We start from the raw sequence: 25,167 nt of genomic DNA, 5'->3' as shown, positions 1-25,167 counted from the left end.
ATCCTCCATGAACTTATCTAATTCTGTTTTGAACACCGTTGTACTTTTGGCCTTCACAATATCCCCTGGCAACGAGTTGCAGAGGTTGAGTATGCGTTGTGTGAAGAAATATTTCCTTTTGTTTGTTTTAAACCTGCGGCCTATTATCATCATCAGGTGTCCCTGAGTGAAATTCTGACAGCAGCAGAAACAGTACAGTGCTCGGATAAAGAAAAGAGCAACCCAGGCCAGTATTTTTTTTTTAACATCCCACCAGAAAGACATATATATGGTAAATGGTGAAAATGTGGGCCTTCTGATATTGTCATTAGGGCTAACTTGTCCAAGAGTGCATTTCAATCCCGCCATTAGGGGTGTGATCTGCAATAGTGCATACACAATGAAGTAGACTAAGCTTCAGAAGTACCCAGTGTCTCAGGAAATAAGGAACCTGCCCTACCCACTCTCACACCTGAGTTAGCATCTGCAACTTTTGCATGCAACATGACAGATTTTGTGCCTGCAATTGCACACCAAGGAATTCTTCCTTGCCTCTCAGCAACAAACTGTAATGTCCCATCCAAACTGCACGTTTGTCCTCTGTGTTATTGACACCTAACAGCTCCCTCTACTCAAACAATGACCTATGTAACCAAAAATAAACATAGTAGAAGCTGAAAGTCCATGTTTGCTGCTGTTGGATAAATCCTGCCACACCCTACACACTGTGAGAAAACAAGGTAATAACTGCAGTGGCACTGCCACAGTTCCAATGTACGGGGGTGGGGGAGAAAGAGCAGATTTCAGAGAGGACCTCTGCACTATCTGGATCACAGTGTTCTACAGACAGACATTCTCTCAGGGAAGTAAAGAGAGAAAATGTGGTTGGCAGCAGGCCAGAGCAAGGGCTGGAATCAAATGAGTACCTGGTTTGAGATTATATAGATCCACTAGCCAAAACCATTATGTGGGAAAGTGTGAGGGGCATAGCAGCCATGGTTGCTACTACAGTCCATAGGAGACATGCTGCCAGGAGCTAGGTGAGGAGGCACAGGACCTCTGTATGGATGGCTCTGCCAGATGCTAGGTGGGGGCTGGGTCCTATGGGTTAACTAAGGGAAGGTAACCCATCCCCAACAGAAGAGGAAAAAAACACATTAGCTCTGTTTCTCAGCAATACTGTGCACAAGCTAAAGTCTTTACAGCATCTCTAACTCATGTAATTTTGATTCCACCTACAAGCATCAGTGGCATAATGTTCACAAGCATCACAAGATGATGTAGTCACCCCAGACTTGAAAAAACAAAACACGTATGTGATAAATAACAAAAATTAGTTAAGATAAATATTTCTGACAGTAATTATGCTGAGAAATTAGATACACTTGAAGAATTGCAATACCAGAACACGCCAATGATCCAGCTAGTATAGTATCCTCTCTCAGCCAGTGGCTTCACTGGATGGTTCAGAGGAAGACATAAAACTCATAACATACCTAATTGTGATATACTATGCCATACGGAGAAAGTTCTTCCTGTCCCAGGCTGGTGATCAGTTTATGGCCTGAGGCATGAATATTGATAGCTCTTGTAATTTTATCCTAGCTAATGTAAATGCAGATACTATTCATATTACATAAATCAAAGGTTCTCAAACGTTTTTTAATACTGTGTGGACCACATCTTAATACAGACAAATTATGGGTATCTCCTCTTGTGTTCAGGATTGCACAGACCACCTCACCTCCCACATAACATCCCTGTGGCAGCCACTACAATTGTCTTATGTGGATAATAAATGATAGAGAAGAATGTATGTGTTATAAAGCTGAATTTCAACAAGAAGAAAGAGCCAGCATCCTGTGTTCAGCCACTTCTCTGCAGCCTACCAGCAAGTGTTCCACAGATTGCTGGTGGTCCACCAGCTACAGTTTACCAATCCTTTATTGAAACTTAGTGAAGGCCAGAAACTGCTAAGATTAATAGTACTTTACTCTGCCTGTAGTTTAATGAGACTACTCACAGAGTAAGATACATCTAAACATGAGAAATGGGAGCAGAGTCTGGCCCTAAGCTATTTGCTTCGTTAATATCCTTTGTCTGAGAGTTCCACGTTTAATTATACATTGGGTAAAGAAGGATTTCTTTAAAACTGAATGGCTGCTTGTTCTTGTATTTGGGGAAATGAGATATAGGAACACCCAGTTTGCATTCCTTCCTCATTTATTTTTTCAGTGCAGATTTGGGAACTGGAAAAATATGCAAGAGGAATGAAGTAAATATTGCCCACCATCTGATAATGGTAGATGCCCCATCCATGATCAGAACTATAATATGGAAAAAACTGAACAGAAATAATAATACTTACTTTGCCCTTAAGTAGCACCTTCCATCTGAGGTTGTCAAAGCAATGAACTAATATTAATTAATAAAGGCTCGTGACAGCCCAATGAGATACAACAAGTGGCATAATGGCTTACATTTATATACAAAACACAGAGCACAACTAATCTGATTTCAATCACCTTCCTATATTTCTTCATTTGTCTGTCTTAGGGTTTTCTAGTGTCCATCACCATAGTAGCTACGCACATGAATATAAATTTCTTAGAGCTAACCCCAAACCCCACATATGTCTCTAGACATGAAATAAAAGTATATATGCATTATTTGTTTCAATGTAGTCTATAAAATGGTAAGGCTGTTAATTCCCTTGGAATACAGCAGGTGATAAATGCTGCATTCCAATACAATTATCACCTCTTCCTACTTCATTGTTCAGCCACAGCAAAGAAGTAGAGAAAAAAGGTGAACTGAGGTTACAGGAGAAGCATGCAATTAGGAATCCCAGTGGAGGATCTTTCAGCTGAGGGTCATGAAGAGATCTTGAGCCAAAATCAGAAGTGATGTCTAGGATGATCTTAATTTAGAACTTTAGAACATGTAAAGGGGCCTAAAACTGGTCTGATTTACATGTAGATGGGCCTGAAGAAGATATAAGAAGGTGTAAGTTAAGGCATGTGCAAGTTAAAAGCACAAACTCTATTTTAATACATATTTTCTTCTGGTTCCTTAATGTATAAATTAGACCAACTTAGACTCCTTTATACCTGGGTTGAATAAGGGTATGTCTACAGTGGCCCAAGGCCAGACCAAGTAGGGCTCACAGGGATCAGGTTACAGGGCTGTTTAATTGCAGTGTAGACATTCAGGCTCAAGCTGGAGGCCAGCCTCTGAGACCCTCCCCCCTTGCAGGGTCCCAAATCCCAGGCTCCAGCCCAAGCCTGAATGTCTACACACAATTAAACAACCCTGTTGCCCAAGCCTGAGCCAGCTGACATGGGGAAGCAGCGGATGTTTAGTTGCAATGTAGACATATCCTAAGAGTACGAAGGTCAAGGGGAGTCTACACAGTCCCAATATTACACACGACTTTTAAATGTGGGCTCTTGTTCCTAAATCCTGGCATACATTCACATTTTCCAAAAAAATGAAATGCACAGAGTTTAAGGCCAGAAGTATAGATCCAGTTAGTCTGACATTTTCATATTATTTTTGTTTTTACTTTATTACAAATTGTTTAACCTGTTTTGTTTTGTTTTAATAACTAGGTAGCAATTTCTCTTGTTTATGTCGCATCTACACTGAAGATATCCTAGAGTGATTTATGATGTAGTGCGTGCTGGTAATACAGAAACCACTTAGATAAATGTTCAGCAATAGCTCACATACCGTCTTAGACATTACTAATATTTTACTGAATTGAGGAGTGTTGGGCCATGACACTTTGTTATCCAATTTTCCTTTCAAAGGTTCTTCAAGATCTTTAATTTCCATCTTAAGAGTCAAGAAAAATGGACAGAATTACCTTGGTATGTAAGAATAATTCTCTCCATTGCAGGTAGTACTAGGTAAAAATTATATAGTTATTGTTAATCAAAAGGTGTGATTAAGTTATAATTGTCCCTTCTGGCCTTAAAAATCTACCAGCATCTCTGACTCTTCAACTGCTGTAACTGAAGGGTCAGCATTGGGAATGAGACCAAACACCGTGTTGGTCTAAAACCCATGTTATTCTGGCCCAGAGGATAGAGCGCCACAGTAACTCAAAATATCATGCTAAAGTAAAATCCAGTTATGCAGGACATCTTAGTTCTGTTTCCAGCCAACTTTAAATCTAACACCTGCCACCAACTTAAACAAAGAGAGAGTACTGTGTGGGAACATGCCATATATGCCAGATCAAATCTACATTCCCATGTTGTCCATATTTTAGACAGGTCATAGCAGCCTGTAGTCTGTTAGCTGCATTTGAGATGTCACACTTTCCTTCCACTTTCGTCTTAGATATCCAGCAGTAGCAGCCGCAACACTGTGTGTATATACAGTAGTGTACTGTATTTCAAATGCTGGCTTGGATGGATGCCCTACACCTCCTGGAAGCATCTGCATTTGAATTTAAAGGGGTGGGTGAATGACAGCAAGACTCAGTTCTTCTTCTGACAAGGCTTTGGCAGATCATTGGTTGTCATCAAACCTATTGCGTTTCTTGTTCCCTGCCAGAAAGTCCACCTACATGCCTGATGGCAATTAGTCCTTTGTAGGTGCTAATGAATAAAAGCAGCATGCATACTTTACAAGATTAAAAAGAATATCCCAATCCATATATTAACTCCATATATAAACCCACACATGCACACACGTAGCCCCCCTCTCCTCATCCACATGCCAGTGTGCACCCACACCACAACTCGTGCTTAGATAAATGAAAGCAGCAGTGCAGTGATGATCCAACTGCATAGAAGTAGGATTTTTTTCATGAATCATTACCTGTTTTTCCATAACACACACTACAAAAGTATTACTTTATGAACGATGAAGGCAGCCTACACTTGGGACAATCAGATGGGTTCAGATAAAATAAGACCCCCTCATCCTTCCCTGCAAACTTGTACTTTTCAGACATTTCACTTAGCTTTTCCTTCCCCACACTACTTTTCATGCTTCTGAGCTTCCTGGTTTAAGTCAAGATCAGAAAAGCAGGTATGAAAATGGAATGGGGGAATATATTCCTAAGCAAAGTTGGTCAAAACATTTTCAACAGAACAATTTTTTTGTCAAAAAAGGCACTTTCATAAAAAATCTTAATATTTTGTGGAAATGTGTTGATTTTGGTGAAATCTGACAGGAACATTTTGAAAAGATTATTTTAAACAATGTCATTTCAGTTAATTTTGTTTTGATTTTTATATTAAAGATTTTGATTACATTAAATTTATGCAACATTTAATACTGTAATATAAAAGTCAAAGAAGAATTAATCAAAATGATATTATCAAGACATTTTGATATTTTGATGATCCTGAATTGAAATTTGGGGTAATATTTTGAAATGTTGGCTGATTGTTCTGAATTGAATGAAAAAAAATCAGAATTTCTCATGGAATGGAAATTCTGGTTGCCGAGCAGATCTATTTCTATGATATTTGTGCAAATCCTACTCTGACCCAGACAGTCTTCTCACGTGACATGTCCAGGCCAAAGTTTGCAGACCTAAAATCTTGATAAGCATGAAAAATTCTGGGTGCTGTAAACAAAACATCTAAATGCGTATGGTTCATTCATCACTAAATTTTACCAGCTCTTATGAAATAATCATTGTTTGACATCTTATTGTAACAGAGTAGGGGAATTCCATTTTTGTTTAGTGAACACCATGCAGAATTTTCAACCTCCATTTTGAAAATAACCAACAGGCTACGTCTTCACAGCATGGTTACGCTGGATGGTCAGCATCTGGGTCTGGACACTAGGTCAGCCTAACCTGGGAGTGAGCATCCCCACTGCAAATCCCTACTCACGTTACTGTTGTATCCTCATTGTTTCCACAGTCACCTGTATATCTGGAGGCATATCCCATGATTCTTTGTTCTGAGATGCTCTAGCATTCCTTCCTTGTCAGTTGTGGAAGAACTTGGTCTGTCCTTCAGGGGGAGCAGCGGGAAGGGCATTCACGTACTAACAGCACTCGAGTGAACTAGCCAGAATTAAAGCAGAGCCTGAGCCCTAACCCAGCCACACCCCTAGCCAGGTAAACTAGACCAGCTTAAAGCATCTCCAAACTCAGGTCAGAAGTTTTTCTGTGTGGAGTTGGAACTAAAACCCAGGAAGGGCCCAGGTTGACTACAGTGTAGATATACCCTCAGTCTGAGCATTCAGTTTGAACCTAATAGAGAGGCTATGTCTGGGGAGGTGTGAAAGAGCAATCAAGGGCCATAAACATTGAATGTATCTACCCTAATGAAATAATGGGTTTGCTATCAACAGGGCTATTGACTTTGAGCAGCTCTCTGCCCAGAAACCAAGGACGGGTTGAGATTTGGAGCCTGGAAATTCCCCCAATGGAAGAGAAGGGGCAGAAAGGAGACAGAGTCTATTTTAAAAGAGGAATGCTCTTTAAGCCAGGGGAGACAGGCACCGCCAGAAGCAAACTGCAGAGAAAGTGGCAAAACAATAGCCCCACTACCTTCACACCTTCTTTGCTCCACTTTGGGATATCTAGACCCCCAGCAAGTGCTAACAAGGAAGCAATCCCTTCAATAAGGAGCGTCCATAGAGTGTGTTTCTGCCTGGCCCCTGGATGGGAGGCAAAGGGGAAATCCTGTATTTAGAAACATTTCCATCTGTACTATACTGCATGTGTATATTCAGATGAGCTCAAGTCAATTTTTGGACCTGAACTCCCCAGTCTGAACACTAATCCATTTTTTTATATGGCCCCTATATTTATTATAAGCCAACTCAAAATCCCTGGTTTGAACACCTCAAAAGTCTGAGGATTTCAGAATTAGGACCTGGACTTTGTTTGAGCCAACACAACCCTCCCATGAGGTTGATAATTAAATGTTCTTATTTCCATTTTACAGATGGGAAATGTTAGGCAGAAAAGTAAAACAACTAAACCTGGGCTGTACGAGTCCATGGCAGAGATAGGATAGGAACTCAGGAGCTTCAGGTGCACGACTCTAAGGATTTTCAGAAGTGCTCACAGCAGCTTCTCACCACTTCAGGAAATAAACAATGCCACACCCTTGTCTGTTTCAGCCTCTTGTCTCAGGACACAATTTATTATACAAACACACACACACACACAACAAAAGGATTTCCTTGACCAAAGCAGGCTGCAAGGCCAAAAGGCCTTCCCCTTTCTCTCTCTCAGACCCAAAGAGGACATGCCATTTCCTTCAATTCCCTTCTGAGTCACATGACATGCAGGCAGACCTTTGTCCTTTCCTGACTGTTTCACCCTGTCACACCTTCCTTGGTCTCTCAAGACTGGGTCCAAAATACACTTCATCCAACAACTCTGCCCCTTCTGGGGAAAAGAAATCCTCATTCGTATGGGTCACACTGGATCTGTGGTGCATAGTGAAAGTACAGGGCTGCAGAGCAGCTTTTGGCTGAGAGGGTGATCGCCTTCTTAAATGGTAATAATTTCAGAAGAGCACGGTTAGTAACCAAAGTAAAAAGCACCTCAGGTAGATAATATCTCAAAGCCTCGACCACCCATTTTATCACTAAGCACTCATTTTCAATTACTGAACAGTCTCTCTCTGGGAAGGAGCTTTCTACTGAGGTAACACCAGGTTATCCCCATCATCTAGCTCCTGAGAGGAACAGCCCCAACTCCCTGCTCAGAGGCAGGACAAACTCTTTTGTAAAGTGCAAACACCATAGTGCTGGCTCACTGCAGAGGGTAAGCTTGATCTCCGAAAAGCATCTGCACAAGGTAGGGCCTTCCAATGAGCCTTCCAGGGTGCATTATTGTGCAGGTCAGCTAAGTGAGCAGTTATCATGGAAAACGGCAGCACAAAGCATCAATATCCCACTAATCCCAGGAAAGATTTGACCTGCCATTTCATAGAGGGGGCTGGAGATTCTAACAGGGGCATTCTGTTTACTCACCAGTGGTTTGATCTGCTCAGTCACTAGGCTGAACCCAAAATATTTAGTGACTCAATAGTCAATCCAACACATGTCCAGATTAGCTGTTAGTCCACTGCCCTATGGGACTGTAGTACCTCTTCAATTACTCTCAAGATGTTTTGATTGAGTAGTTGAATAGATCACCAAGTCACCAAGGTAGGAAACAGCTTATGCTTAGTGAGGTAAAAGCCCCTTATCTATGAACTGTTGAAAAGTGGCAAGGGCTCCATGGAGCCCAAATGGAAGGCTCTGAATTTGGTACAATACAAACAGAGTGGCCCCCAGAATCCAGGAAGATATTTGCCAATACCCCTTGGTGAGGTCCAGGTTGGTTATATATGTAGCCTTTCCTAGTCTACTTGTCCACCTGGGGCATGGGATAGGCTTTGAACTTCTACACCACATTCACCATCCTGAAGTCAATACAGAACAGGATACTTTTATCTGGCTTTGAGACCAGCATAGTCAGTTTGTACCACTTAGCCTAGTCTACACTGGGGGGAGGGATCGATCTAAGATATGCAACTTCATGTACGAGAATAGCATAGCTGAAGTTGACATATCTCAGATCGACTTAGATTGACTTACTTCCCATCCTCGCAGCGCGGGATCGACAGCCACCGCTCCTGTCGACTCCGCTTCCGCCTCTCGCCCTGGTGGAGTTCTGGAGCGCGTTCGGGGATACATCAATCCCCAATAGATCGATCACTACCCACCAGTCTGGCAGGTAGTGTAGACATACCCTTACTCTGGGACTCCTCTATTACCGCTGACAGGATCATACTTTCCACTTCCCTCTTCACCGTGTCCCTCATCCACTTAGGTATTCAGAATCAGCCCTTCTGAACATAAGCAATATGTGAAAATATACAGGATTTAAGATGTTCAGAGCCATATGCATGTAGTCTTACCTCACAGCACGCTGTAATTCTTAGAAGCGCTATGGATCTGAATGTTCCTGATACTTTAGTTGTCCCCTCTTCTGACATGCCAGCCATCCTTGGGAAACCAGATGACTCTCTACAATTGGGGAACATCAGGGCTCAGAACTCTGCTTTATAAAGATTTTGAGCATTTCTGAGACTCTCATTATTGCAATTCAATTGATTTTAAGAAAGACCAAATTATCAAAGTTATAGGTTAAATCCTAGTATTTACAGCACTCCTACGGAAACCCAACTTTAAAAGGCATATGACTCCATACTCTACAAAGAGTTCAGTCATGGCTGATGTTTCATAAACATTCTTCTTTCAGAATCCCTCAGCTATAAAAGGCCATATTTTTAATCTTCTGATTTTCTTGGGTAGTAAAAGTTTTCTATTTTCTCTCTGGCTGAATAGCTGGTGAGGAGGAAAGATAAAAATAAATCAAAGGCAAAGAATAACATTAAAGTAATATTTCAGGCAAATGATTTCTTTCAATGTATTTTTATTTTTTACAGCATTCAAAATAACTTCACTTACAGTAACCACTCAAATGGACTGACTCATCTATATGTCCACATGCTTTCTTTAAAAAAAAAACAGAACAATCTTTTTTTTAAGTGATCAAAACAACATGTTGCTGGAACAGATGCCTTATTTGAGCAAAGTGCCACATTTCTCTAATATTTAAAATGATGTTTCAATTTTAAACAAGACATGAGTAATAGCCAGTGGTACTGGGGGTGATGTCTGAATTTTTATCCAGCATCAGTGACATTACTGTGAACCACTTTTGATAACCACTGTTTGCTTAGGATTGATGACTATATTGTATTTCCTGCCTTCTTGTCCCGATGAAAAGAATGGGTAGGTTATTAGTTTTGCTTGAAGGTGCTCACCTGTTCAAACCAATGGGGCGAGGTTCAAAATCTTGGGCTAACATGGACTTTCTAGTGATTCACTTGTTATTCTCATGTCTCATTTTTACAATCTCTGCCTTATTCTCTCTGTTGTCAGGCCCCAAGAAACACTGCCTACACAAGTAGCTGTAGGAAGGCAAACCCCTGTGAAATGTTTATTGTTGTTCTCCCTTGCTTTGCCTTTCTATTTTTCTAGCAGCAGTATATCTGTTTCTGAAAGATCTTGTACATTCTCATGAGCTAATGAGAGGGGAACCTCATAAAGTTTGGTTTTGCTAAGATAAGGACTCCAGGGACTGATGTTTATCAGAGCTTCGTGAGGATGCAAAAATACGCTGGAAATCTTAGGCTGTTTCACTATATTTTTGTTATTTCTCTGTATCCAATGAGTCCCAACATATTACAATAGCAGCCCGCTTTATAGTACATTGACACTTCTGTTTAAGAGCCTGATTCATGCATCCAACTCAGCTGCATTTGTCACAAGACATGGGAAGAACTGAGACTGAGGGTCAAATGGGTTTACACCACCTTTGCAGTGCCATAATTCTGGGGCCAGATGGTGTGGTTCAGTCATTGGCTTAAATTAGAGCAGCCTCAGTGCTCAGGCTTTCCATAGATCATATTAGCCATAGCCATAAACATGGCATTGGCCCCCTATTCTGACAGTGACACAAAGGTGTTGGTGTAGAATCTGTATGCCGCCTGGGGATTCCTCCAGTGCAGAGGGAAATCTCAGGTCCTCCAGCTTTATAGCTCCTTTGTTGCAGTGAAGTGGTGAAAACGGGCCACAGCGCAGCGGAGAAGTGGGGCTCTCCTACAATCCACAATCATCAGTCCAAGCAGATCAGTCCATCCACGCAATCTGGGCCTTTTGGCTTTTGTTCTTCTATAAACAGGTTTGTAATTTCAATGATTCTCACCGTCACCCACCCCAAGCATAAGTGAAATGCAATGCATTCCCTCTTGACTAGTAAGTCTGCTCCTCATGAGGTATGGAAAATGCCTTCCTCATGAGATGACACAGGAAATCCTTACAGACCTTTGCTATATAACCTAGAATTTAGATATTTGTAGAGGTCTGTCGCAGGGTAGGTACACCCCTTCACGGGGACCAGGTTACGTATGGGGCAAAGAAGGGAAAAAGAACTGTAAAGCAGTTTGTCATGTCCTATGTTTGTGACCCTGACTACAAATGTGGTAGTACGGCCTAGTGGCCAGAGTCAATAAATGGCCCTTCCTCTCAGGGCAGCATGGCCCAATGGCCAGAGTCAGTCAGAGGCCCTTTCACGCAGGGTAGTGTGGGATCACTAAAGCTTGATTTACTAGCACACCTCAATATTTGAACTACTGTATTATTAAGGCCTCACTTTGCCCTCATTTACATCCATGTGAATCAGGAATAACTCCACAGAAACCAGTGAAGTTACACTAACAAGAGGAAAATAAGGCCTTTGCTGTTTTAGAAAATTACCTCCTCGTGGCCAAAATTGTCCTTTGTATTTTGTAGAGATGGGTCTGAATTAGAAAATCAGACACCACATCCCGCAAGATTTTAGTACGTCAGTGTGGATCAATATCCAAACTTTGTGGCATGAGTCAGGCTTATAATGGGCCAAATTGCAACACTAAATCCTAACACTAGGGAAATTTAGATTTAGAGTTAATCTACATCCGAACTCGATGATACAGTCGTCTGAAACATTTATTAAATTACTCTTTCTTAATTCAAAAAAGTTAAGATCCTTGAAGGAGCATATGCTCAGCTCAAAAAAGAGCTTGTCAATACTGAAGTCTTCATCATATTCTAGAAAGTCATTTTCTCCATGATAAGATGTTTATATTAACTTTATTTTCATTATTGTCCTTAATACAAATATCAGCATGGAGACTTTATTTGACAACAGGTGAGTCATTGCCATCAGAGAGCTGTGTCATCCTGGGATCTGCAGCTTGTCTCCTTGTTTGGCCTCATTACCTAATCATTTTAGCTAGAAACATAAACCTTCCCAGAGGGTAGGAAAAACCCCTGTGTTGTTAAAATAAGACACAGTCACTGAAGTGTGTTCTCTGAAATGACACAAAGGGGTTTTCTCCACAGTAAAAATCACAGCAGTGTAAACGACATACATGTAATGATTAACTTTTCTGTCTCAGAGACAGGAAATAAATCACACCCTTTAAATCATGAGAATTATTATGATAAAGTATCAGAAGCTGCTTCCTGTTTATCTCAAGTTACAGCAATAGTCACAATAGACTGTTAGCACCTGTATTGTATTGGATTATTTTTCCCCTGTTCAAGTCGTAAGAAAGAAAAAATATGCAACTTCTGGGAATTTACAGCAGTCTTTGTGTCACAGAATTCTGTAGCCTGAATTATGCAAGAGGTCAGACCAGATAACTATAATGGACCTGTAAAAAGCAACAGGCTAACAGATGTATTGGAGCATAAGCTTTCGTGGGTGAATACCCACTTCATCAGGTTTATAATGGACCTGTTTGGCCTTAAAATCTATGACTCTATAAAATGTAGTTTTTAAATAACATTTTCCTTGAAAAAAAAATGCTGCAATTAGGGGGCAAATTATTTCACAAAACTCAGAAGAAATTTGAAAAATACAAAATCGTAAATGAAAAATTCTAGAAGTTTCATAAAAAAGCCTATTCTGTTCTACAGTTCTTACTCAACACCAAGTCAGACAAAACTTTCATCGATGTAATGGGAAGTTTTTAGCTTTAAATGTGTGTGTATATATATAAAACTTACATATACAGAGAGAGAGAGAGAGAGAGTGCTGTGTGTGTATATATATAAAAAAAATAAAAAAGTGTTGTGTGTCAGTTCATTCCGGGCAACTAATAATTCTCTGTTCCTACAAGGTGTGGCTAAAGGAATCCCTTGGCTTCTTACTAACATGGGCAACATGTCTAGACTTCACTCCAGTCACATATACATCTAAACAGCACTGATCAGTCATCTAAACACACACACACCATGAGGAAATTCTAAGAGAAAACACACCTATATGAAGAGTTTCCTCTTAACCTCTGCCTCCAAGTAAATATAACGTTATGTAAGGATTCTTACCCTTACATTAATGATGATTTTCTGACTGGTAATTATTATAGTATTCTTGTATCTCTTCTTATTTGCACCAGAGCCAATCTGGCATAATCTCACTGAAGTCAACAGAATTATTCTAGAAACTCTGTTGAAGCCTGGATCCAAAACACACTGAAATCACAGGAATTAATTCCAACAGACTTTGGATCAGGTCATAACAAAATAGAGTCCTGAACTGTATCTATTCAGTCGGTATCCCTGGATGACCATGCTTTGGGTCTGGTCTCCTGTAATTGTGTGTCACTGAATAAAATAAGGGAGGAGAGTAATGGTGCCATTTTGGGAAAGGATTTTCACTTTCACTCCCCTCCCAGGAGTCTCAACCAACTTCCACCAGCAACTGTGTCCAGGTATTTTCTCTTCTCCCTGCCCTGGTAATCATTCAGTAGCAGCACTCTTCTAGTGGTAACCCTCTATTCAGGCTCCCACAGCAGCTGCCACTGCTGTCTTTCTTGCTACAGCTCTCCTTTCAGACACCAACAGCAGACTACCTAGATCTTCTTCCAGAATTCCTTTTCTTTATCCCCCAGCAGCTCACCTCCTGGTCACGTGTATACCTATCCTATGACTTTATTCATTCCTCCTGGCGCCAACAAGTGTTCCTTGTCCTTAACTTTCATAAAACTTAAATTCGTCCCAAATATTCTTAAATACATTTCACAAGTAGAGGTTGAAGTACCAAAAGTGCACTTTAGTGAGAAGCATACACACACACTCACAAACACACTTGACTTCATTTCCAGCAACTACCATATGGATGTAGGGTCCGATTTCAGCATTTGAACTCTTGACAAACATATTTTAGAGGAAAACTCAATGTGTGAAAATCCTGGCTCCATTTAAGACAATGGCAACCCCTCCACCCCATTGACTTCAAAGAGGCCCAGATTTTACCCAGTATCCATAAAAACCCTGGAAACAAGCAGCAATTAAATAAGTGGTATTGTCCCTTTAAAACAAACCTTGTCAATTGCTTTTTTCAGTTGCACCAGGCTGTTTGTCTGTTTTCTTACACTATAGATTGCATCAAAAAAATTTAAAATCAAGGCTGGATGTTTTCCTAAAAAATATGCTCTAGGAATTATTTTGGGGAAGTTCTATGGCCTGTGTCATACAGGAGGTTAGACTAGATGACAACAATGGTCACTTCTGGCCTTGGAATCTATGCATCAATAATAGAGCTGAAACTGATTTTTAGTATTATTATTATTCCCTTGTTTGAACTGTCTTCTTCTAATGACATTAACACAGATCAAGAAAGCATTACTGGTTGTCAACACAGCTCTGCACAAACTGGCAATTTCAGTTGGAAGGGGTTTATGTAAACTTTTTCTTGGGGCTTGATTAGAGGTAGGATTAGCCACAACATTTGAATCTCGATCAAGGTATGGATTTCAAACTTTTCCCATAAATAAGGTGTTCAGATACAGGGGTTTGGTTAAGTACAATCTAAATTTCTTTTCTAGCCCTGAGATTTGCTATGAGTTTCAGAATTTGAAACTCAAAGCAAAATTCAGCTGAAGTCACCTCATTTCACCTATTTTCTAGCCCAAGACCTTTGAAATTGAGAACTTTTTACATCATGAATATTTACCAGTAGTTATCACCCAGTGGTGTCTGAGCTGCTGCATTTCCTATTCTAACAATATAGAAATATTGTCATATCACAGAGTAGCATGCCCTGGTAAGTAGCTGAGTTTCTAAATGGTGACCACAGTATATAAGTCATTCCATGTTCATATGAAAAGTCTGAAACCTAAGGCTGGTCAAAAATTTTCCATCAAAACTATTTTTAAGAGAAATCTTAGTTTTTGACTAAATGAAATTTTTCACAAAAGGCGTCTGCTTCCCATGGAATTTTTTTGATTTTTAATCAAAAACCAAACTAAAATATTTTAGCTAAAACACAGACACATTTCAATTTGGACATCCTGCCACAGTGTCTCATGGGAGTTGGAGTTTAGTTTCCTCATATCCCAATTCTTCCCCCTGGTCCACGCTCCCCAGCCAGACTACATCTGCCATGGTGCACCTGACTATTCTCAGCCATCCCAATTACAACTCCCATGAGGCACCATGGCAGCATTTCCAAATCAAAATATTTCAGGTTTTGGCCAAAATATTTTGGTTTTTGATTTTTCATTGAGCAGTCAATTTTTTGTGTGGAAAAATGCCCATTTTCTGACAAGCTCTGCTGAAAAGCTTTCTATTAATATGGATTAATTTTGCTTTTATAGGGAGCCACGAAGCCATGCAAGTTTAGTGCAGCTTGGGGTTTGACAATGAAACCTCTGCACAGCTCCTCTTGTACTGAAGTTCAGCTGCAGCTCAAAGCAGGGGTGTACTTATGAAATTGTTGCTTTCTGAGTCTCTTTATTAATGGCCATTTATTTTTCCATTACTTTGAAGTGGCTTTCCTGAAGCAGAGGCCATTAATCCTTTAATACACGGTAAACAGTTTAAGCTGCAGTCAATTACATTTTGAAACTAAACTGAGCGTGTATCCCCTTAGCATGAAACAGAATAAAGCTAATGTTGGCATCAACAATGTATCTGTGCTGGATGTTACTTTCAAGTTTAATCTGATAGGCATCCCTACCAGCAGAACTACTGTCAACCCCCCTTGTTTTTACTTTCTTGTCATTCTGAATAAACTACTTATTTCTGTTGCCCTTACATGTGCTTCTTGGTGCTTCTTCATCCTGCCTGCACTAATCAAGTCCAATATTCTGTGTCCACCAGAGAAAGGCACAAAGCGCCTCTGTAATCCAGCTAATTAATTTGTAAAATACTATAACATTGGGAGGGATGAAATGATGCTGTCAGACGATCAGCTATAATCCAAAGAATTTAGCTTTTAATTTATCTGTGCTTTTGATTATTTTTTGAAGGGCGGGAAACCCTGGTAAATCTGGTGCAGATTCTCATCAAATTGAATACGATGGGGTTTATTAGAAATCATTCCAAGACACCACATGCAGTCACTCAAAGAAAAACAAACACACACATTTTGGTTGACTTTTTTCCTCTTGTTGTTGTTCCATTTTCCACAAAATTTTTAAAGGCCTGAATCTGACCTTCTGACCTTGAGAACAGAGAAGGTGCTCAAGCAGGGATACCAGGCCAGTCACACTGTTAAAACAAAAACAACCACTGCCTTATTTAACAAAACAAGCCAAAACCTCAAACTGGTAGAGGCCTCTTATGTTTTTAAGACCTTATTTTGTGGTTCCCTATTGAATAATTCTCCTTATTCAGAAAAACACTGTATTAACCTTCATAATCTATTTGTGGCTTCACTAAACACGCACATACTGTACTGCATGGCCATTAAGCTTGGAAATAAACTTCTTATTGATGGGTAAACCTTAAAAAGTTCAGTTTGGCTCAGATAATCATCTAAACATTTGAATGCTTATTCACAACATCTCAACTTTTTGAGGCTCTCTCACAACTACAATTTTGCTGACAGTCCCTTTTCCCTGTTACATGGTTCTTTCATTCTACTGCACTCTCCAAAAAGGCCCAGTTCCCTTCCTCCATGTTATGGCGATGTGTTACCTTGGGCATTTGTTCAATGACACTAGACTACAGCACACATTTGCAATGCTCTATCAGTATGAACTTCTGGAAAAAAATCCCTGTTGTTAAACGTTCCTAGAGCTAAGCACTTTCTTCAATTGTGTTGTGTTATCGCTCTCTCCCAGCTCTTGCTCAGAACATACATTTTGACTGCAAACACAACGACTCTCCCACTTTATACCTGTTTCTGCATTTTGTCCCCTGACCTAGTGAGTTGGTAGTATCTTGTGATTACTGCTATGGGCTGGCTACAAATTGTGCACACAGCTAGTATCCTAAAAATCATATTATTTCTGTTACTCTGTCCTTCCTCCCAAACAACCTGCTTGCTCATTTCACTTTTCCTGTTATGCCTTGACTTTTAGACTATAAGCCCTTTGCAGCAGGGATTGTCACATTTTCGTACTGTGCCCAGCAGACCCGGGCTCTGACCTTGTTCATGCCCCTAAGTGCTACCACAATCTAAATGAACAGTAATAATTTTACAAACTGATTGTGTATGTCTGAGAACTATATTCTTGCTGTTAAAGGGAATGAACTCCCAGATGCCAGGAAGCCAGCCTTGCTATACCATCTAGGTACTGGAGGCCAACATGTATTTTACAAATTCCATCTTCCGGATAATCAATATACTACTGCAATTTGTTTCAGACTTCAAGTATTTATTGCACTGATAGTAAATTTGATGGAGGAAGTTTAAAATTTTTATTCCCGTGGGTTCAACCATTCTTTGAACACAGTAATCATGTTGCTACCTTGCAGGAAATTGTTACATGTTAGCATAAGGATATGTCTGATGAAAAGATTTGAGACCAGCTTGTGAAGGAAACAGCCATGCCACACTTATTTGAAAATTACTGTTTGAACCAGAACTAACATTACAGAAAGCTACCGTTATTGCTAGCCAAATCGAGTCTGCTATGGCAGAGGCTAAAATAATTTCTTGGGGAGGAGGCTACAGACCATGTCCAAGCAGTTAATTTATTAATAATATAATCTCTAAACTGGCATAAGAGTGGTTGCAAGACGGTGGTAAACAGAGCACATTTGACACATCTACAAAGCAGTGCGCCATCTCAGCACCTTCTGGTACTTCAAAGTCAGGCTTTCACAGTGGATCTGTGCTGCATATTGCCAACTACATGACATAATAAAACCATGTGCTACTGGCAGTCACTACATCAAATCACACATGGAGATAGGGCCAGATTAAGACATAGGCACAAAAGGCCTGTGCCTACAAGCTACAGCTCTTGAAGTGTGAGATTACAACAGCTCAGCTTTCATTAACAATAAAAAAACCCCTAAATTGGTAGCCTTCAGTGATTTCAAAGAAAAGCTTGACAACCTGAGCCAGGCGTAACCAATGCAGGGAGTCTGCAGGCAACCCAGAACAACAGTGCTGAGAAGCATGAACTGTCCTATGCATATCAATGGGGTGTTAACTCCAAGACCAGCTGCTCTGGGAAGCCCTACCAACTCCACCCCTGTGTGTGTGGACTCTCTGTGTGTGGCAGAAGTGTGGTCCTGCAGGTCCCACCCACTCATCCATCCAGATATACCCTTGATAATGAGATATGTATTGGGAAGCCCTTGCTGCCAACTGTGTTTGATTCGGTGGGGAGTAAGCGTGAAAGTGAGCAGGTATGGTGTACTGGTAAGAAGCCCATACCGGCCCATAAGCAGCCCACATTAAAGTGCTGTAAAATGTCTCACTTACTTTTAGGGATATATTTATCTGTGGAATGAACTCCAACAAGTTCCAATGCTCTCTATGAAGAAACTCAGACAAGATGGAATATACACTGTACAATGCTTAGCCCACTTGATGACTTTCATATATGTTATTAAATACCAGCCAGGGAATGAAAATAATCCTGCAGATTGCTTGTTGACAATGACAAGTTAGACAACCGATACCCACCTGGCAGAGAATATTAAATAAATTTGATGTTAACAAGTCACCATAATACTGTGTCTACTGAGTAGCTCAAAGCAGTTTATTAAATATATTCAGAAAGTATGACATTATATAACTAGAGGACTATCAAAAAATGGAGGCCTTTCTTTTACATTTGTGATGAGTTAGCTCCACATAAAAGATAGGTACCAGGCAACACTTGCTCTCTAACTGTGCCTAGCGAGCTCCAAAGCCAGATGTCTTCAGCTTGTTCGAAAAACACATCAGAGAGGTGTCTGAACCAAAACTGGTTGCTCAGAGATGGACTCAGATTGAGAGTGCACGAAATCCTGTTCCTTGCCAGAGGCATCAGAGGTCTGGCATTATGCTAGTGCGTGTAATCAATCACCTCAGCCAGTGGCCAGAAATAATCGTTTCCTTCTATATTACTTCTACAACTGTGCAGTGCTAGCACATGCTAATGCGTTGCCACATCCATGTGACTTGCCTGAAGTACGAACTCTGTTCATGGTTAAAAACTCCTGGAATAAAGTACATTGTTTTGTGTTGTTCTCTTCTAATTAATAAAGCTGGTCAGAAAAATGATAAGGGGGGTGCAAAAAATCACACAGAAAAAGTTCCCATTTTTCAGTGGAAAATGTTTTTGATTAAAAGATGCTTGAAAATGGGGGGAAATGTTTTCAATACTAAACATTTTTCCTATTTTCCACTGGAAAAAAATTACTCAAAAATGTTCTGACAAGTTCTACTAATTAAAGTGAGTAAAATCTACAAGTATCTTTCACATTATTTATATCATGCTGATCATCATGTTGTCTCCAATCCAGTTAAATATAATAGGTACCATGGAACTTGGAGGGAGGAGCAAAGGTTGCGGGAGGAAAGACTTCAGAGGAGGTACCAGGAAGTCAGTCTGTGTGCGTGTGTATAGAATGCTAGCTGCAGTTGCAGCATCTCTGTAAATAGTTCTCTTAATAAAGGGCCAGTCTGGTTTTACAAGCATGGAGTCCTTTGGTGTCATGATCCAGCATGCAGTACAGGAAACATACCCTCTATTTTAAAGTTCACAAATCCTTGTTTTTTATTCTGTGCTCCTATCACAAGAGGAACACTGATTCTGAGTGAAGCTTCCCTGTATTCCTGTGATATAACTAATAAATATAATAAAATGGAAATGTACAGTTGTTATAGAGAGCTAGAAACACATGTACAGAACATGTAACAAGACAGGGCCAAAGAATTTTAACAGGGTTTCACAGGCTTTTAATTACAGCAGAATGTTGCCCAGAGTTTCTGCAACAAACACCTCACAGTCAAACTCTCATTTAACAATGAACTCTCCCACTGGCAAAGGTAAAGACAGAAAGACTTCAATGAGTCTATTCTGATCACTGTGTTTCCTGTTTCTAGTACAACAAGGGTCATGAGCAAAGCAGCCTAACCAAGCTAGGAATACTAAAAGTCTATTTATTTACAAAGGATATCTTCCTTCCTCTGGTTTTCCTCTCCTCCCTTCTTCACCCCCGCAGTCTCACCCTGCCCTGTCTGGTACGTGGGTATGTTATTTATCTTGAAAACATAACAAATAGAAGTTAACATTCACCAACAGTGACTTATCTGACAGCTCAGCACTCTGTTTCAAGTTGTTCACCGTTGGAACTTGATTTCCACAAAGCCTTGCGTCACACTGGCAGATTGCCAGGCCACAGGTTACTTCGTCTTTTAAAAATGGAAATTTGTTGAATTTCCTGTGCTTTTGCCTCTTTCTCCTCATATATGCGTATGTACACATATATAATTGGAGGAATCTGCCGAACAGCACAACAAAGATCAAAGATTCATAGTTCAGCAAAACCGTCTTCTCTTTTGCCTTTTCAGCATGAAACAGTATTGGTTTGTACACAATAGGGATTTGAAGAGTTACTAAAATCCTTTTTCACAAAGCATCTGGTGTGGTTTCCCCACACCTCCCAGCCCCAATGAAGAATCAGACAAAAATCTTCCTATATGTTTCAGGTACTGGTAACTTCAGTCTAGAGGCATCATCATTCTTTTGATTAGACTTTTATGAGACACAGAGCACTTGCCCAGATTCCTGCTAAGATCAACTACTTCCTGACCTCAGATGCGCCACAGGATTGTTTTATTTAAAGGGCCAGTGTGTCTATGGATTTTTTTCTTTCCCTTTTTAGACACTGGAATGGACCAGCAACTTTGAGACACATTCCAGATACTGAACTGTAACAAAATAAAAGTAGCATCATTATGTTTCAAGTCATGGATATTCCTTTATGGCAGAATTTGTCCAGAACAGGGTGTTCCTTACCAGGGCTATTTCAACAGTTTACTCTGCCATACATCCACTCATATCTGTGGCTATTTCAGGAACAGTAGAAACTTCTTGACCCCTCAATACATTGGTTCAATTATCATGAGCCAAGCTTGTCTCCAGGGCCCAATTATGCCTCCAAGCTCTGCATGCCAAAGGTAAATAGACAACTTTCCTTCTCTGTTTCTTGTTCCCATCTCCCATTCCTCCGTCAGATTATATCACAACCAGAAGATGTTGGAACCTGCATCTTGCTGTTACCTCAGAAATTCCCCACTGTCACAAATTGGAATTCTTCAGAACAGCATGTGTCCATCACACTGAATACTCAACGTAAGATTAATTGGCTGCATCCTTGCATCATGTTGCTGCTTTGCACCACTCCAACAGTGCAAAGTAACCTGAAAAATGAAGGAATTATCAGGTATCCAGCTGTACCATTTTCCAGATGCTTTGCACTGCTGGCAAGGATCTGGTTTAGTAGAATCCTCAAGTGACATAGGGTCAGCATAGCCAAACTGAAAACAGACCCCTTCAGAGTCTCTACTAGAGGGGGTGTGCCAGGGGAGTGGCATTCCAGCATTTGAGTGACAGTGAGCTTCTGGGCCTTCTCCTTAGGCAATATGCATATTAGAACAGCCCTGAGGACATTACAAATTGTACCAGGGATTAGCGGTGGGAGAGGACATACAAGTGGTATAAAGCCACCTTTACTGTCCCCCTTGCATGCTGCACCGAGTTACTCAGCTGGACCTGAGAAACAAGCCTAATGTTTTTATAGTTTGCTATTTACGTGGCTACAGGATTTTCAGTTATGTGTTTCTATATGGGGGCAAATGCTCAAGTCCTCACCAGCCTGACTAACTGGGTAGGGGATGAGCTCACACATGAAGAAGAATCCTTCCTCCTAGACCATATAGTGGTGGTGAAACCACTCAATAGAGGCTATGTCACTCCTGCTCTACCCACTTCCTGCATGCTGCTATGATGGAAACAGCATGGTCACCTAGAGACAGAGCAAAATTTGCCCCTCTATCCATAATTTGATTTTGCTGTTCTTTTCACTGAAATAATATCCTCCACGGTGCCGCCCCTTTCTAGCCCTGACTGCAGTGATCCTACCATTTTTTCCCCTTATTACTCAGATATCAGTAATAAAGGGCCAAACCCTGAGTCACTTTCTTACTCGGACCTTGTTTAGGCAAAGAAGGACTGAGTAAAACCTCAGTCAAAATCTTAGGCTATAGCCCATTATGATTAACCATGTCAAAAGTACCAGTCATCAAAGACAGAGATCAGTCATATGTACCAACCCCATCCTGTCTCTTCACTTCAGGAAACCAACACAGATGTTCTGAACTAGTGCCTCTACTGGCACCCTTGAAAACAGGCAGATTTTTACACTGTTAACTAACAGCGGATTAAAGAATAAATAGATGGCTGGAAATGAGACTCTTAATTTCTTGGTTCAAAAATTTGGGGAAAAAGTTTAGAAATTTTTGAAACATCCTGTTTCAATGGTTTTTAAAATGAAAAAAAATGTGTTGGTTCAAAATAACTTCCATTCAAAATTTAAGCTAATTATAGTTGAAAGATTTTTTTAAATGTCAAAAAAGCCCAATTTTTTAAAATGAAATATTTTGATTGACCCAAACATTTTTTTATTCTGTTTTTTTTTGTTTGTTTTGTTTTGTTTTTACGATTTTGGCTTTTTGTTCTGATTCAGAATTGGCATTTGTTTTTTCTAAAATTTTCCCTGCACAGCTCTTAATTATTACAAACAAAGTATTGCTGTTAGTGTGCTTGTCTATTACGCTTTTCAGCCAAAGATTATTATTATGATTATCAGCATTATAAAATGATGATTATGATGATTTGTGCAGTACCTTAGTGGAGCAACAGAAAGAGTCATGCATTGTGTACAAGTGGTTGCAGGTACAAATCTCATGTAATCTGTCCAAAACTGGATACCTTACCAGAAGATGTGCTGTAGTCAAACACAAGTTATTGGGTTCAACACAACAGTATCTGGATGAAATTCCTATTTGTTTTAGAGTTATATACTTCTGTTCCTCACAGCATATCTTAAGCACCTTCCACATAAAATCAATAACCATATTGCAGCCTCTGGCATTTCTCCCTTTATGGGATCAGAACTCTGCTTGGGGTTTGCTGGGATTCTTGGGGGCAGGGTGTTAGGAGGGGTTTAGAAATCAACAGTATTCAAATGAGGACAACTCTTTGTTTCAGAAGGTAGTGATCTGGAGGAAGTAACTGGGGACAGCCATTTTAAACTCGATTCTGAATAATCAGGAGGAATTGGCTGGAAATTTGAAGGTTGAAAGCAACTTGAGTGACAGTGATCATGAACTAATACAAAATGGAGAACTGGTCTGAAATCAACAAGACGCAATTCATTAAAGAAGTGTGCAAGTACTGCACTTAGGAAGGAAAAACATCAAATGCACAACTACAAAACTGGGAATAACTGGTTAGACAGTAGTACTGCCAAAAAAGATCTGAGGATTATAGTAGATCACAAATTGACTACGAGTCCACAATATGATGCAACTGCAAAAAAAACCAGGCTAATATTCTAGGCTGTATTAACATGAGTGTTGTACATAAGACACAAGAAGTAACTGTCCCATTCTACTCAGCATTGGTGAGGCCTCATTTAGAGTACAGTGTTCTGTTCTGGGCACCATACCTTAAGCAAGATGTGAAAAATTGGAAGAGATTCCAGAAGAGAACAACAAAAATAATAAAAGGGTTTAGAAAACCTGACCTATGAGAAAAGGTTAAAAAAACGGGGCATGTTTAGTCTTGAGAAAAGAAGCCTGAGGAGGGCCCTGAGAACAGTCTGCAAATATGTTAGCTGTTATAAAGAGGATGGTGATCAATTGTTCTCCGTCTCCACTGAAGTAGAACAAGAGGTAATCAGCTTAATCTGCAGCAAGGGAGATTTAGGGTAGATATTAAGAAAAAACTTTCTAAATATAGGAGAACCCCCATCATTGGAGGTTTTTAAGAACAGGTTGGAAAAACCTCTATCAGGGATAGTGTAGGTATAATTGGACCTGCCTCAGTGCAGGGGGGCTGCACTAGATGACCTCTCAAGGTCTCTTCCAGCCTTACATTTCTATGATAAATTGTGAGTATCACTTAGGGTGGAAAGGCTTTCTCAAAATGGAAAGCTTTGCAGTGTTTCCTAAAGATGGTCAGACTCTGAGTTCATCTGATTTTCTCTGGAATACAGTTCCATAGCCTATCCCCTCAACAGAGAGTGCTTTGTCCTCACCTTTCGCATGCTCTGTCTTGGGCTTTGCAATCAACATTATCCCAGAGGAGTGCAGCTGCCATGGTGGTTCATAGCTTGAAATTCGGCCTTTGATGTATCTGGGGCTCGATCCATTACTTGCTTTGAAAATTAGGATCAAGGCCTTAAACACCATTGGAAGCTGACCTGGAGCAAGCAGAGGGACTTGAGCAAGGCCTGATGTGCTTGTGGCATCCTAAGCCATGGAGAAGGTTGGCAACCAATAATTTTGCACCATCTGGAGCCTGTGTATCGTGTTTACATTCAGCTTCAGATATAATGATTTATAATAATCCAGACTGGAGGTAAAAAATGCATTGAGTACTGTGGCCAGGTTTATTTCGGTCTTGGCTGGATTCACCAAAACTAAGCTCCTTTAGATGTTCTGAAATGCCTATGATACACAGGTGGTCAGAAGAGATGATCTAATGATCTATTCTGAACATAAAATCTATGAATTACTGTATTTTTCTTATGTTAGTGCCTAGAAGCCTCAACTGAGAAAGGCTCCATTGTGCTAGGTGCTGTACAAATACATAGTACAAGACAGCCCCTGTTCCAAATGCTTACAGTTTAAATTAGCAAACCAGACAAAAGGAGAGCCATGCCCAAAGTCACCTGGCAGCTCAGTGGGATAGACTCTAAGTCACCAGACTCCTAGTCCAGTGCCCCACCCTCAAGACCAGCTGCCTCAAAAAGATCCAAAATCATTTTACTTGGTAAGTAAATATTAACAACCCCATTTTGAAGACTCCAAAACCTTGCAATATTTCAGTTTTCAAAAACTATTTTCTGTAAAAATGTTTGGGTTTGGGGGTTTGGATTTTTGAAATAAAAATATTTTGATCAGAAATTTCCACAAAAATAATTGGTTTGGTCAAAAAAGGCATTTATCCAAAAAACGTTTTAATGAAAACATTTTAAGCATCTCTAAATAGAATTAATCACTGGTATTCCTTTAATCAAATCTTGTATTTTGACATCAAGAGCTCCACCTGCTGATTTGTTTCCTTGGTGTTCATGGATTTTAAGAGCAGAAAAGACTACACTGATAATCTGGTCTGCTCTCCTGCATAACAC

At 40.2% G+C, this 25,167-nt stretch overlaps 1 protein-coding gene across 1 annotated transcript in view; it reads right to left on the bottom strand.

The window, feature by feature from the left end:
• The window catches only part of SUGCT (succinyl-CoA:glutarate-CoA transferase), a 658,579-nt gene that overhangs the window by 66,743 nt on the left and 566,669 nt on the right, over window positions 1–25,167 (bottom strand). Inside the window, exon 14 of the transcript XR_005594438.1 lies at window positions 8,877–8,985. The gene's annotated coding sequence lies outside the window, so the exon portion shown is untranslated. The remainder of the gene's footprint in view (window positions 1–8,876; window positions 8,986–25,167) is intronic.

The sequence above is a fragment of the Mauremys reevesii genome, linkage group 2, assembly GCF_016161935.1.
Source record: "Mauremys reevesii isolate NIE-2019 linkage group 2, ASM1616193v1, whole genome shotgun sequence".
NCBI classification, from domain to species: domain Eukaryota; kingdom Metazoa; phylum Chordata; order Testudines; family Geoemydidae; genus Mauremys; species Mauremys reevesii.
This window is presented reverse-complemented; position numbering and strand designations above follow the sequence as displayed.